Here is a 17,500-nt window from a genome sequence, read left to right as displayed (position 1 = left end):
TATATATATATATATATATCTATATATATATTATATATATATATATATATATATATATGTATATCCACCCTGCAGTCTTACTTTTTTAGTATAAGGCTAGGCCCACCGCCAATAACTGTGAAACTGCTGCCTTGCAGGTGGACTTTTTAGTCAAAGGCGAGGCCCACCGCCAATAACTGTAGTTGATGACAGCAAGGGCACGGGGTCGGAAAATCCCCTTTGCCAAATAATAAACCATGCCTGATATTGTAAAGAAAGGCGCGTCAGGCAACCGACCCCTTAGTGTAGGGAGAAGATATATATCTGTAAAACACACACACACACACACACACACACACACACACACACACACATATATATATATATATATATATATATATATATATATATATATATATATATATATATATATATATATATATTTAGGAAGGGGTTTTATCGTCACAAGGAATTCATTCATGATTCAACAGTTCAGGTATGATGTGGCATTTGGCATGGTTTGGTCTTTCTTCGGGAGCTAATCCGTGTTAGGAGAAATATTTGTATATATATACACATGTATGTGTAAAAGTAACAAATGAAAACATTTACTTAATGAAAAAGGGAATTTTTGATAATGGAGCTGAACGGAACTGAACAATTATACTGAAATAGACTTGAAGTAGTGATTAAAGCAATTTAAAATGTAGCTGGAGCTGGAGGCTATAAGAGTATTTGCGGTGTAAAGTGATGACATTTTCCATTTGTAATAACAACGCCACCTAAATATGAAACACGTCTTATTTTTCTGTCGTATTTGCACACTTTTGAAATTAATCAAGGATTTAATTTACGTTCTGATGCATTTTGATATTTTTGAACGTCTATTATGCATGATACTGGAATAAGATGATTACTTATTGACGTTTGCTGTACAAAATTGCCGACTGGGTACTTGTCAGTCAGGTTTTTTACTCTTATTACAACGATAATGTTTTAGCCTTTGGCAAGAAAGCCTTAATGACAATCCTTCCGTAAAAAGAAATTTCAGTTGAGATTTGAGTTGACCAGCTATTGATCACATACGCTGTTATCCTTATACCACGTCTCTTATATAGTGTTTCTTTTCGGATACGGCAATCATTGACATATGTATGCCAGATATTCCAGTTAATTTTCTTGTACATTATATCACAAGATGTAATCTTTTACGATTATTGCAGTCCTGACTTCTTTCCTCTTTATTCTTGCCAAGACAGTATTATTTGGTTGCTCTCACTAAGCTGTATGTTCCGGTCACTCTTCCCCTTCACATCTTGAAGAAAGAATTTGAATCGTCTCCCTTAAGTGAAAAGCCCATTTTTCTAAGACTTCTTTATTACCCAATCAAATTTAATAAGCACTCTGATCCTTACATGTGTGGGTCATTTGCTCTCCTATTATCACATATGTCAGTCTCTAATTTCCCTGGATCATAATTAAAAAGTCATTTTCCTCCTCTAGTTAGAAGGAGAGTATCTTCCACTTTATCTCACTTGTGCGTCTCTTTATAGCCTTGATCGCCTAAAGTGATGCGAACTACCGCCCGTTTTCCAGATTCCAACTTCTTGATTTACTTTCAACCATGTGTGACCTTTACTTCTTTGATTGCTCTATCACCCGTTGTCAATGAGTCCCCTTCCTTTTCTTCAATCGTATTTATCAGTAATGTGAGTGACAATGATGCCACCTATTTTTATTCTATTTTATTATTATCAGTTACTCTTGTTACTTTATTGATTCAGTATCAGCGTCCATTCCTCAATCACGGTAACCAACCCACCAGCCCCCACCCCGACGCTACCCATTTTTCAGATATCGAATTCAGTATACTCACCTCTTCGAAGCTGTGGAATACTTTCTGTTTTCTGCGAAATGCATTTTATTTGTGATATTCATCGTTTGAAAACCATACGGAAACACTCAATTAAACAACTTTATCAAAAACTCTGACAACAAGTGAGTTATCAACAACTTGTCTTCTGAGTACTCATTTGATACTATATCTAAATTATGTAAATATTTTCCCTATATGTGTATTTACACAAACACGCATTACATATATAAGGGATATTAGAGATATATCAGATATATCAGATATCCACATCCGGATCTGCATTTTTTATAATTCTCATCCCCATTAACAATTTTTTAACTTCCCCATCGGTATTAGCATTGCAAGCAAAGTCTGCATCCACAGTTTGAGAATCCTGATATGCTGATATCACTTCCTACTCAGGGTATTACATTTTTTAAGGAAACTCTCTCTCTCTCTCTCTCTCTCTCTCTCTCTCTCTCTCTCTCTCTCTCTCTCTCTCTCATGCGAAGAATGGCTTCGAGTTTTGTTACTGTATGTTTCTACCTTCAATTAGTAAATCAAATATTATATAATATGTATTTGTTTTGAAATATGTGGCTAAAAGCCGTCTTTAACGATCCAATATATCTAAATTATTTAGATTTACAAAATATCTGCATCCATATCTGCAAAAGTATGGTCATCAAATAACCACATCTGCATCTGCATCCACAAATTTAAAAAGAATGATATCCTCTTCTGCATCTGCAAATAAAAAAAATAAATCTGCAATTGCATCTGCAAATCCCATTTTCAGACATCCGGTACATTTTAGTATATGTATATATATATGTACTAGCTGACCAACCACCTATTGGTGCCTAGGAAAACTATGAATGGCAACCAATATACTCTCTCTCTCTCTCTCTCTCTCTCTCTCTCTCTCTCTCTCCATTTCCTGTTAAGACAGTTACTTCAATAACAATGCCATCATTTTTTACATCTTCTATTTCACCACTTCTCACCCCCCATTCTTATCAGGGCTGAACTTGGAATTAAAGGGCACCGGGAGTGTCTCTGTTCATCTTAGCCACCTCAAAAACTATGGACTAGACTCCAATATCTGTCGTTTTAGGTTATTATTACTTGTCACCCCTTCCCATCACTTCTCACACCCCCTCCCTTTGAGGCTGAACTTGGACTTAACCCTTAATGGACGGATTGATCCTTGGAGTAGCAATAACAGGTTTTGGTTAGTGGACGGATTGATCCTGTAGATAAACAATATTACGTGCCATAAATTTGGAAAGAATCGGGCGGGAAAGAGGTGCTAATAATTTATAACCCATTTATTCACTAATGGCAACTTTTACACTGGCTAAAATCGACTGTGGGCATCTCTGGACTTCAGTTATGCTTGTGACTTGAAGGGAGAATGTTCTTCGTTCTCTCTCCCTCACATGATGTCTTTTGTAAATTGCTCATAAATTTACCAAGGGGTTACTGTGTTTTTTGTTTTGTCTCTTACGATAGTATGTTGGTTGTAAATGTAATTTTTACAAGAAAAGTGCAAGAAACATTAGAAAGAACATCTCAGTTTAAAAAAAAAAAAAAAAGAAAAAAAAAAAGTTACTCAATCTTCGTTCTTGGTCAATATAAGTAAATATTTTACAACAAATATGCTAGGTATTTGTTATTGCTTTTATATCTTGTCTGTTTTGATATTGTGTGAGCAGTAATTAAAATGTCACAAAATAAAATAAATTTATTTATTAGAGAAATCCTATATAAGTTGGTAAAATTTACGATTGTTTTTTAAGAGACCCCACAAGGGATTGTAAATAGTCATTTTCAACTTCTCGTGGAATGTAGGGAAAACTTATATATAAGTTTTCTTTCTTTCACCATGTACATTTGCATATCTTCTTCTTTCCATTGATGTGTTTTTTTCATAAATTGGCCACCAAAGTAAGGGTTAAAGGGGGCACCAGGAGTGTGTCTATTCATCTTAGCAACCTTAAAAACTATGGTCTACGCTAATATCTTGTCGATTTTAGGTTATTTTCACGTCACCCCTTCCCACCCCTTCTCACCCCACTTCCTATTGGGGCTCAACTTGGACTTAAAGGGCATCAGGAATGTCACTATTCATCTCAGTGACCTATATAACTATGGATTAGGGCTAATATCTGTTGTTTTAGGTTCTTTTTACATATTGCCAGCCCCTTCCCACTCCTTCTCACCCTCTTCCTATTGGGCTGAACTTGGATTTAAAGGACATTGGGAGTGTCAGTATCTTCTCATGTGACCTGAAAGTGTATGGTTTAGCCACTAATATCTGTTGTTTTTTGTTATTTTTATGTCACCCACAACTTTCTACCCCTTCTCAACTATATGGAGTGAACTATGACTAAGGTGGGTCTCAAGAGTGTCACTATTCATTTCAGTGACTTCAAAAACTATGGATTAGACACTAATAGCTGTCATTTTTCTGTTATTTTAGTTTTTTTCACGCTCTCCAAGACCCCTTTTGGTGCCAGTACTCTTTTCCACATGGTAAGGTCATAGGTATACCAATTTGGTTGAAAGGGCTCAATGTGTTTCATTATGATGCTGGAACCCACATACACTTACACACACACACACACCGTTATTCAACAGTGGTGCAGTGGGTTTTCGCAGAACATGCTTAAATCAGTCTGCACTTCAGTCACACTTCAGAGCTACTGTCGTCCTTATATCACTTTTAACCCCACCAGTTTCTTCGTATATGCCAGTCAGTATAGTCGTCTCATAACTCGTATATGCCAGTCAGTATAGTCGTCTCATAACTCGTATATGCCAGTCAGTATAGTCGTCTCATAACTCTATATGCCAGTCAGTATAGTCGTCTCATAAACTCTTATATGCCAGTCAGTATAGTCGTCTCATAACTCGTATATGCCAGTCAGTATAGTCGTCTCATAACTCTTATATGCCAGTCAGTATAGTCGTCTCATAACTCTTATATGCCAGTCAGTATAGTCGTCTCATAACTCTTATATGCCAGTCAGTATAGTCGTCTCATAACTCGTATATGCCAGTCAGTATAGTCGTCATCATAAACTCTATGATCCAGTCAGTATAGTCGTCTCATAACTCGTATATGCCAGTCAGTATAGTCGTCTCATAACTCGTATATGCCAGTCAGTATAGTCGTCTCATAACTCGTATATGCCAGTCAGTATAGTCGTCTCATAACTCTTAATATGCCAGGTCAGTATAGTCGTCTCATAACTCTTATATGCCAGTCAGTATAGTCGTCTCACAAACTCGTATATGCCAGTCAGTATAGTCGTCTCATAACTTCCTTATATGCCAGTCAGTTATAGTCGTCTCATAACTCTTATATGCCAGTCAGTATAGTCGTCTCATAAAACTCTTATATGCCAGTCAGTATAGTCGTCTCATAACTCGTATATGCCAGTCAGTATAGTCGTCTAATAACTCGTATATGCCAGTCAGTATAGTCGTCTCATCCCCCCACTCGTATATGCCCAGTCAGTATAGTCGTCTCACAACTCGTATTATGCCAGGCAGTATATACTAGTCATGAAGCTCATTCACGGGAGGTTAAATAAGGTTCCATAAGACGTATTCATGAAAGTTACCCTAGCTATTTATTAACATCCTTATCATATGTTTCATATAATCAATGAAATATCCCTAAAATGAATATGCTATTAATAATATTCCTTCGGAAAAAAAAATTGTAGTGACGATATTGGATTCTCACAACCTCCTTTTAGTTCTAAAGGAAACTGTATACCAACAAAGATTTAAGGGAAAAAATAATTTTTCGCACAAACGCCTTTGATAAATGGAGCTCTTTTGTGACCAGACATTATCATGGATTACATTATACTTATCATGGAAAGCCAATGACCAACAGTGTGATATATTACTCCCATAAAAGTAAATGGGTTATTTTTTCAATTCGGAAGAAATATTTTGTAGCCATTAAAAGCACTATTCGCCTCAAGAAAAGAGCAATGAAATCCTTTATTTATGCCGAAGAATTATGTCGCCAAATTTTAATCATTTTACAAAAAGAAAACAAAAATAACTTAAGGAATGAGTGGTTATTGGTGCTTTGCTTGCATTTAATTTTAAAATCTTTGCGAAAGGAAAGTTGTTGCTTTATGGGTTTTGCCTTCATGACATAAATTATTGTCATACAATGGCAAAATTACGGAACGGACATTTCACTGTTAATGCTGAAAATCTAACTTCTCTGAACATTCTTTGACTCGACGGCAAGGAAAAAGAAATTATTCGTACTATGTACCAATCAGCTTGAGAAACCATCAGATCAGACATCCTCTGAATATCGTTTGAATTAAGCAGATCATGATTGTGAAGAACGACAGAATAGTGTAACAGCACTGGATACCAATATATCATACAAAGAAGACATACAAAAGGGAAGACTCACTAGAAAACAACGTTGGAGAAGGATGGAGATGAACACGAAAGAATGAGAAACTCAAAATGACTCAAAGAACTCTGGAAACCCTTTCGCAAGGTGTCGTCTTTCCGAAAACAAGAAAATAATACCTTGAGAAAGTTCCATAACATTTTCACTGCAAAAAACAAATTTCTGGTTCGTTACATTTGGATGCTGAAGTCTGAAAGAGGAAGGAAACTCAGAAAAATTGCAAACTGAATTAAGACTTGGGGAACTTCCAGCTGTAAAGGTATATTTTGTTCTGTTTTTATTTTTGTTTCTCTAATGCGTGTCCTAATTCATTCCTTATTTTTTTTATAACGTTTGATTGCCTTTAAATTTTAGGTAACCTTCTTAACGAAAAAGTTGGGGGAAAAATATAATTCGATATTCATATCAATTGGGTTCGTAAAAAATAATTTCAGTAATAGTGTTCGTCATGTATCATCATATTTTTCAATAAAACAAACTTTTTCTTACGCTTTTGAATTTTCCTTTAATATTCAATCTACACTACCATTATTAAGCTTTTGCATGAACTATGCAACATTGGAATGAAAAATTCTGGTACTGAATGAACCCCGTGGAGAATATCGTATTTCTAGACTTCAAATAAAAAAAAGTATAATTGGATAACATAGATTTTGGATTCTCTCTTGATTTAAGAACTAACGAGAAGGATTTAAAACCTCTTTCGTAATCACATGGAATTAGAAAGGAAAATGGTAAGGTAACAATAAAGATATCATTAAACAAATATAAACTGTAAGAATTTCAGAAATCGCAGGTTGTATGATGAAGTACTGAAATCTCGTCATAATTACTTCATCTGATAGTCTGCAGCGTAAACATTTCGAGTAGTTTTTTGATACGAAATGATAGTCATTTGCTTTAACGATAGTAATGAAAATCTTTCCTCATGATTTTGCCTTAACTTGGTACGAGTATGAGAGTGGCTCCTCTCTTAATTGTTGGAGGAAAAATCATAAGAACGCGTTGGGGCAAAATCTTATATTTGGAAAATTGCATTATTGTGTGCATAGTTGAGCAGCTGCTAGAAATTAATTCTGCCTTAAAACCTTCCTCTAAAAGAAAAAGCTTTGGTAATTTTATTTGGAAATCACTTGGGTGATGTTTTGGTTATTTTTGTTTCACCCTGTTAACTTTGTTCTATTTATACAACATGGGGTGGTTGATAACGAAGAAGTTGTCTTTTATGTAAATGCAGTGGTATGTGGAAGCATGTCCTATGTGTCTCTTCACTGAGGATCGGAATAGAACTCATGACATGAGAGAGAGAGAGAGAAAAATTAGACAAAGATACAAAGACGGAGTGGAGATAGTTAATCTCAAGTTTCGTCTCACTTTTCATCTCAAGTTCTTGAGTCTATTGAATTAGACGTCAATAATGAAGAAGCCTGTCGGGTGCTTATACTCGGATTGCTTTCCCTTATTTTTCCCATTTCACACCTCTTCACATCTGAGTATTTTCCTCAGACTACATTTCCTTTACCCTTCTCTTGCTCGCATTCTCTCAGTCGTCAAAGAGTCCCATAATTACTGGTGTGTAGCCGCATAGAGCTAAGTCTGGCTCTGCTAGTAATAACACTAATATCACTGCAAGATATGCAAAACTAATTTCGTTTTATTCTCTACAGAAAATATTTCTGTCAAGTTGAAAATTACACGTCCGCAATATATGGATATTTCGAGACTGATTTGTTCGTTGTAAATGGATGAATTTGTGCATTTGGTATTCAGCTATGATCTAATGACATTCTTAGGAATCCCGTTTTATAAGAAGAGAAATGTGAAATAAGAAAATAAATTTCCAGGATATTAGATTTGGATGAAAACATCGATTACTGTCAGCTTTTCGACGAAAACTTTATGAAAAATATATGATGCCATTATCTTCAGTAAAAAAAAAAAAAAACTCCTTATTTGCAACAAAACTAACCGTTGTACAAGTTCCTTTATACCTATTAGGTAGAGGAATTTGATAATGGTTATATATTTGTTTATATCGAGAAAAATAATTATATTGATAATTAATAAAGTGCCTTTCTTTCCATAAAATGGAAATATTTCGATTCATAGATGTGTTAAAATTAATCCTCAATAAACAAGAAGCGCTAAATCTTCTTTAACATCGTTGTCATTGTATATGATACCTTTCGTCGTTAGCTTGCAAGATAATTATGCCTGGCTCTGTCTCTGACCTCAGTATACCATTCCAGAGGAGCCATTCGCGAAAGCTGTTGCTTAAAATGACGTAGTGTAGTTGTCAGCTGACAGCATCACTCGGCAACCAGCTTTAATTTGGCTTATTCATTGTGGTACTGGACAAGGAAGGACGCTTTGCTATGTAGGTGGCGCCTTTCATGCACAACTTTATTAGCATTTGGACCACTTCTCCAAGTGACATTTGTTCTTCGGTGTGGGACTTTGGTCTCTGTATGAATACACATTTTTTGACCAATTTTCCCGTCACGATTCTAGATGTAAGGTTAATGAAAGAAGGTGCGGTGTTTTCCTATATGGTCTGTGCCTTCATGAAATCTTGTTTATTTGTGTGGCAGTCAGTGAAACCTATTGACATGATACTGGTTAAGGTCTATAGCTAGTTATTGCCCTAGAATATTTCTTAGCTTATACATAAGTAAATGTTCCTATCATGTATAAGAGAGGTGCCTTTTTGTCGTGCCCAGCGATCTCATCTGTGAAACTGTGATGTCTGTCTGGTTTCCACAAATATTCTAAGCTAAACAAGAATGTATTGTACTGCAAATCTGTCAGCTTGTGATCTGTGAACAAGAAACGTTTAGACAATATTGTGTATCAAAATATCATGATAGAACAGTGCCTCTGTGGGAATTAGGTTATTGAATGCCAAAATTATTGATATTAAGGAGTTCCACCAAGAAACGAAGCATTAATCACCTTAGGAAGACATACAGCAACAACCTAGAGGGAACGAAACGTGGGGCTTAAAATTTATTCCAAGAGGTTTTGTTCTTTGATACTGTACAGAAGTGTCTATCAGATGTGATAGGCAGCCACCTTGAAAAATGATATTTGGCAATGAAGAATGAACACTTTCCTGCACAGAGAGAGAGAGATGAGAAGAGAGAGAGAGAGAGAGAGATGATAGTACAGCGAAAAAAAACCAAGATGCCATTTTCCAATAATAAAAAAAAGAAACGTTTAGCACAAGACTTGAAATAGAAACTTGACATTAAGGACTGAAATCGTTCACTATGAGATTCCACCAGCTTCTAATTTCAGAGATCATTTCACGTTACAAATGCCCTTTACCGACATCCAGAGATCTGATGAAGCGTTCGTTCTGCAAGTAGATATAATTCTAACATTAGTAATAACTTAAGAGGGCAACCTGGTCAAGACAACAGAAATTAAGAGATAGAGGGCGTAGCGGAAGAAGGAATGTTTTTGCTGACCTGGCTAGTTGACCAGTGGGAATTTTTGCTGTAGATATCACACACAAACCGATAAGAGGTGTCTCACTAGTGCGGCGTTGCCGTTTCCGCCGCAGTATGCCGCAGCATGCTGCGGCAGTGCCGGACCGCCGCAACACTGCATCCGGCTGATTGTCGTGGGAAAACACACACAGTTCTATGCACGTGGTCACACCAGACGGCATTTATAACTATTAAGATGTTTGACGTTGATTTATTCATTGAGTTCATTCAATGCAAAGCCAGCATTGCACTTTGGAAAAAAGTGATAAAAGATAATGTGATAACTCTAGAAAGAAAGCATGGATTGAAATAGGCGAAATACTAAGGCACGAGAAGTGGCCACATATGGAATCAGCATTAAATGAGTGAACCCAGAGTTAAAGACGAGTTGGCTCTTTCAGTAAGCCCTCTGCTTCTCATGCACAAATAAATTTTAGTTTGGACAACATGACAGTCAACCTAACTGAGTGACTTCGCCGCTTATGTGTGACAGGATGCAGGCAATGCAGCGGTGCCGCATTGCCGAATTCCTGTCACACATAAGCGGTGAAGTCGCTCAGCCTATCCCCAACAGCCAGCGTAGATTGGTTGACTATAATGTTGTCCAATTATTATTATTTGTATTACACATACGTACATAATAAATTTTTTTATGTTTATAGGAAATAACAAACATATCTTATCTTATCTGGTTTCTTTCTACCACTTTCTCGCACATTATTTCGCCTAATTCAATCCATGCTTTCTCTCTTGAGTTCTTATCACAATGTTATTTATCACTCTATTCCCAAAGTGCTGGCCTTGTATTGCATGAATGAATTCAATGAATAAATTAACGTCAAACATCTTAATAGTTATAAATGCAAGTGGTTCAGGGGAGCGCCGGATGCGGCGTAGCCGTCTATTGTGACCATGTGCATAGAACTGTGTGTTTTCCCACGGCAATCGGCCGGATGCAGCGTTGCGGCGGTCCGGCCCTGCCGCAGCATGCTGCGGCACAGTGCGCGGAAAACTGCAGCGCCGCACTAGTGTGACACCTCTCATTGGTTTGTGTGTGAGTATCACTATGTGCGGAGCCGCAAACGGTTCGTCGCAGCGCGATGCCGCATAGTGTGCGGCCGGACTCAGTCTTCGTTAGCAAATTTCGTTTACTGCAGTGGCTTAATAATTTCTTGAAGGCAGACTTACTTCGTTCTCTCAGCTTCACTTGTAATTACCTGCCCTAAAAACTTTCTTTCTGATTGTACTCGTACATTAACGAATAAAAGACCGATAACTACAATCATTTCCATCATTAAGCCAAGATTAGAAGTTCAGTGAGAATATGAGCAAGGTCCTATTTTCACTGAAAATATATCTTTGATGGATCTGGTGTAAAGTGTAGGTTAAAAAAGGCATCTCATGCCGAAAATAAATTAAAGTATATTTTGTTTGACTTCAGTCACATGCATACAAACACAAGACAAATATGGCTTCCTTCCTGAGGAAAACGTTTTTTCATTATATTGATCTATAAATCCTGTCTATAATCATGTTCGTGGTTTCTGCAATGAAGAATTTCTGAACGAGCGCTCCATATTCATCATGGCACCATCATCCTTTTTTGTTTGTATGGTGTTTACGTTGCATTGGAACCAGTGGTTATTCAGCAACGGGACCAACGGCTTTACGTGACTTCCGAACCACGTCGAGAGTGAACTTCTATCACCAGAAAATACAACATCTCTCACTCCTCAATGGAATGGCCGGGAATCGAACCCGCGACATCGAGGTGAGAAGCAAACATCAAAACCAACCATCCTGTGGGTCTTAACTTATCAGTATCTTCTAAAGTGCCTGTGGTACATTTTGCACTCGACAAAATTCAAATTTAAGACATTTTAAGTCCACCAGCGTCACTATATCTCGCCCTCTGAAAATTATGATAAACTTTTCATTGATTGGATAGCCTTTGCCAGTACTGGCCCTTCTGTGGACCTCCGACTCTGGCAAACGAACAAAGACTACTCATTGAAAAAGATAGATTGTATGAATTGCCACGGAGTATTCCAATCTTTTCCGGTTGAACAGTATGTTTTTGGACATTTTTTAGTTCCTACAGGACCCCCACATTTTGAAACTAGCTAAGTTGGATGCCTGAAAAACACCCAAGACTGCCAGCCCCGTGAACTAGTTTCGTAGTGAAGGAGTCATTTTTGCTTTTTTAAAGTCACTGTGGTATGTAACAGGTATTGTCTTTCATAGTAAGAGAAATTTTATTGGCAAAAAATACAGACCGTTTTAGATATTTCTCGATCCTCCCTTGACATTGCCAGATGTAAAATAACTGGATGTTTTGATTTGAAGAGAGAGACATGTCACGGGAATGAATATATATGCGTGAGAACAGTAAAATACAATAGATTTGGCTTGAAACAGTAAGGTTCAGCAGTGAAACCTGAAGTAATTGTCACTCAAAGAAATGCTGTGAAAACAGCTACAAATTCAACAAAAGCATCAGATATGGAGACACGTGGGTAAATAAGTATTCACATAGATGTTTCCACATCTAATGCTTGTGTTAGATTTGTGGCTGTCTCTCAGCTGTTGAGCGCAGCATTTTTTTTTTTTTTTTTTTTTTGTTTTTTTAGAGTACCAATGCCTTCAATAATTCACTCTAATGTTAAGATGGTAATTCTGATCGAAACTTTTGTAGGTAATATTTATCCCAAGAGGATATTTTTTATTCATCTGTTACCCTAGAAAGTAAATATTTGAAGATGCCAGCACCCACCAGTTTACAAGGAACTAGCTGAGGGTTTCTTTTGTCATGTGGTGGTACTCTCTTAAGCATAAGGGAAGCTATAAAGGAAGTTTGACAAATCTTTGGAAGACTCCCGAGAATTTGGGACTCAGGAGCCGATTCCTCTTCTGGTGTGACGATGCTTTCTTGCAAAGGTATCATCGGGTGTAAATAGAGATGTGGTTAAGTGAACCACATTTGTTTTCGTGTTTATTTTTTTTATTGATTTACTTTATTTTATTTTTTCAGAACTTTAGTACAAAACTGTATAGTCTGTGAACGCTGTCAAAACCTGCGCTTGAACCTGTTCGAACGGCGAACGGTGCCTCACTCGATCTGCGTTTAACAAACTTACGCACTCACAACTTCAACACTTGAACTTAATTCAAACTTGTATGCAAATATAGTGATAGATTACATTGTTAAATAATCAAGAGTCACATTCGACCCCGTGATAAGAATAAATGTTGACGCTTTAAGCTGTAAATATCAACAATAATAATTGATAACTGTTAAGAGAACATGTGCCCTCGTTCATATCCTTGTTATGGCTTACGCTTAACTGAGATAACACTGCGTCAGCATGTGACACAAAAGCAATGCATTGAAACTCCTCTCTCGCTCTGTCTTCCTATCTTCCCACTATCATAGTTAGAAGTATATATAATATGTATATTTATTTATTACACAGGTACCATTTCTCCAGGTTACGTGTTGAACAAATAATGTTTAATACTAGTGGAAATTTTAAGTTGATGAGCAAGCTTGAATTGTTTATAAAGCATAGTATATGTATTGCTAAATATTCATGAAAAATGTTTATCAAAGGATGGCCTTTCACAGTATCACTCGCAGTTTATCAATTATATATGTTATATATATATATATATATATATATATATATATATATATTTATATATATATACATATATATATGATGTGTGTGTGTGTGTGTGTGTACTTATAAAAATGTACATGAAAAATGATCAGGGTATAAAGCCTAACAAGTTAAAATAAATCTGGTATCATCTGAAGATGTAATATCAGAGTAACGATGCAAACATGATCATTGTGGATTTTGTGTGTGATGTATACACATACATACCAACATGTATGTCATGTTGAAAGATGGTTATAAATAATAGGATTGCATTGTTATTGTTGAATTCTTATCCTTAAAGGACTTGTAAGTTATTGACCTTGTTAATTATTTTTACTTTTGACTTCACTCAGCATATTGGCATCCTTGATGGATTAGGCGTTCTAAATATGAAGTCTCTCTCTTGTATAGTTGAAATTTTATGCTCAATGTTGAATTTTTATTTGACCTTTGATCTATAGGTATGACCTTGACCTTGACATCACTGTGCTAGTTGTGTTCGTTATTGGATTATGGATGACACATATGAGGCCATTATCTTGCATAGTTCCAAAACGATTATAAATCCCCTGTTTGCTGTATAACCATTAGTATGACCTTTGCTTTGATTTCGTTATAATGAATCACAATTTTTCGTGAATCATGCCGTGTATGAACAAATTACAACTGGTTAGATTCGGCATCTTGGGAGAAGAGTGACGCTTTCTCACATCTACAAACTTCTCCAAGGCTGCCTGGCTTGGCCCCTGAATTATGATGGATAAAGTGAGATTCCTATGCATGACCTTCACTTTACTCCGAACTTTGCCATTAGTGAATTATGCAGTGCATATAATTTATTCAGGGTCTCTCGTACGTTGGTAAATTTTTTTTACCCAAAATTAGATTTCTGTTTGGTGTTTGACCTCTAAATTTTACTTGGAACGTGATCTACCTAAGCGTATAATTTACTTAAGTTGAAGGGTATTGCATGGAAAATAAGAAGTCTCTGGCCTACATAGTTCAAGAGGTACGGCCAAGGTTAATACCTACTTGGCCGCATTTTGTACATATCCGTGAGAAAAAGGCAAAAACTCTCTTGTAGAGTTCAAATGTTATAGTCAGAGTCAAATTCCTCTTTGATCTTTGCCTTTTATCGTATTCTGTACATAGACACCATTAATAGGTTGCACCTACCAATTATGAAGTGTCTACCGTCTTTATTGAAAATTTATGACCAAGATCAAAATCTTTTATGAATTTGGACCCTTAAGTCAGCTTGATCTCACTCTGTACATTGGCTTCAATAATGGCATACTTCCCATATATAAAGATTATCTTGTTTAATTCAGAAGTTAGAACATAGGGAAAATTTTTATTTGACATTCAACCTGTAATTATAACCATGGTATCCATCTTGATCTCCCTTTAGATTTAAACTTCATTAGTGGATTACTCGTATGCACACCGAGTATAAAGACCCACTCTCATATACAACAGAGGGTATATCCAAAACTCAGAACCATTCATACACGTTGACTTGTAAGTATTGCCTTGATAGGTGGACATCACTGCAATGCATCACAAACAGTTTTGTATGAAAGTAGTTTACCCAGTGTGGCTTGTTGTAACTGTTAAGGGCTCCAGAGACGTTGCGATCGCCGGATCCGGTCATCTGAACCGGAAGTAAATCGCACTGTCTATGGGGTGGTCGATCTTCCGACCAAAAGTGGGCTGAGTCCGTCGGCCTCTCCGACCAACTCGCAACCTGCCGTTGCCAGGTTCGTGGCATCCGATTTAGTTCAGGTGGCCGGAAGCCTCCACGTCTATGGCGTGATCTCAAGATTTACTTCTTTTTCAACGAGACGCTGAAGTGTCAACATGGCAGGAGTTCTGGAAGGAGTTTATTGAACGTCAAAAGGAAATTGAAATTAGGCTTGTGATAATCAGTTGGAAAGTTACAGAAGGACGATATATATATATTATGTTATATATATATATATATATAATATATATATAATATATATATATATAATATATATATGTATGTAGATATATAAATGTGTGTGTATGTGTATGTATGCATATATATATATATATATATATATATATTATATATATATATATATATATATATATATATATATATATATATAGCTATATATACATATATATATATATATATATAATATATATCATATATAGTATAGATATCTATATATATATCTATATATATATATCTATATATCATATATATATATCTATCTATATATCGCTAGATAGATAGATAGATAGCTATCTAGATAGATCGACGTATATTATATCTATCTATCTATATATATATATATATATTATATATATATATCCATTGTTAGGAACAATCGTTGCCGATTGTCCCTTGGTGGATTGTTGCCTCCTTTGTTTTTTGTTTTTTAATTGCTGGCGAGTTGACGTCTGTTGGATGGCGTCAACTTCGTCAGTCAGGTCCTGGAGGGGAGAACAACCAGTCGGGTCAGAGAGGCAGTCTTGGCAGCAGAGCAGCGGAGAGTATCTGAGGACGAGTTGGTAGTTGTATCAACCCTGTCGTGAACATCCAGTGGTCGAGGAGGATCTTCATACTGTATCTGAGGACGAGATGGTTGTTGTGTCAACTCTGTCTGATCGTCCGGCATTCGAGGAAGATGTCCATATTGTCTCCGAGGACGAGGTGGTTGCCGTATCGGCTCTGTCTTGATCGTCCGGCATTGGACTGTTGTCTTCATTGTTTGAGAAGTTGTTCCCGTTTTGCTCTGTGTAACATTGTAACATTACGCCGCTTCAGTGTTAATTTTCATTTATTATTATGCTGCCGTTTTACATTTATTGTAATAGTTATTTCACTGCTTTTTCAATGTGTGTATTATGCTGCCTGATTTTGTATATGTATTATGTACTGACTGCTCTTTCATTTATACCGTGGTCCTCTTATATATATGATGTTGTTTTTATTATATTAGTTATGCTGCTTATGAAATTGTTTGTTGAATTTTACAAGAATCACTTAATTGGATTATACTGTTGCTGCCTTTATTATTTAATTCATTGTGTATGTTTTTGTTTATCACTGGACCTGACTCACTTGTACATTTTGTATTTTATTTTGTATAATAAACTAATTTAGGTAACTTTTTTGGTTTTGCTATGCTCCTCCCTCCTTTGTTTGTCACCTGTCGTCAGTCATTACAGCCCAATTGCTTATTATTTTTAAGAACCTGTCGATCTCGAGAGTCGAGATCGTAATATATATATATATATATATATATAATATATATATATATATATATATATATATATATAGAATATATATTATATTACTTATGGTGTGTGTAAGTATATTATGTATGTATGTATGTATTGCGTGTGTATTTTATGTCTGTATGTATTAGTACTAATGGTCAAATTACATTGTTATTTTGTCCCACACAAAATAAGTTTATGCTAATACCTTCAATAATGTTTAAATTTTCCTTGTTTAAATAAGAAGTGTATAGAAAAGATTTGAAAATTGTTCTTTTAAGGGCCTATTCTGCTTTAACGAAACTAGACCTACTGTATACTAGACTGTATACCAGTAGACTATGCAAGATGCTGTGTTTGTAACATCGTTACTTTTTACCGTTGTAAACTCGTGTTGCATAATAATTTGAATAATTGCTTTACATGTCTCTGGGATAATGTATGCCCCAAAGAACGATTTGTGGCGCATAAGCGAATTGTGTCCAGCAACCTCTCGGTATATTGAAGTTTTAGTTATTTTATACAAATTTTTTCCACTATAAGGGGGAGACCGTATGTAATAACTCCATGTGGTCTGCTCGTCCGTTCTCGGGTAATTAAACCAGTCACCAGTGTTACGGTGTCGAAATATCCTGGCAAGGGTCGACACAATGTTACGGCCTCTGAGGGAGGTCCGCTTCAGGTTCGATATGAAATAATAAAAAGAAAAAAAAAAATTATTTCAACGCAACAGTTGAAACTGGGGATACGAATATAGAAAGAAACACTAACACAACAAAGGTTTATGTACAAGCTTACT

Source organism: Macrobrachium nipponense, chromosome 8 (genome assembly GCF_015104395.2).
Source record: "Macrobrachium nipponense isolate FS-2020 chromosome 8, ASM1510439v2, whole genome shotgun sequence".
In the NCBI taxonomy this organism is placed as follows: Eukaryota; Metazoa; Arthropoda; class Malacostraca; order Decapoda; family Palaemonidae; genus Macrobrachium; species Macrobrachium nipponense.
The sequence above is the reverse complement of the archived record's forward strand: the minus strand, read 5'-3'. Positions refer to the sequence as shown.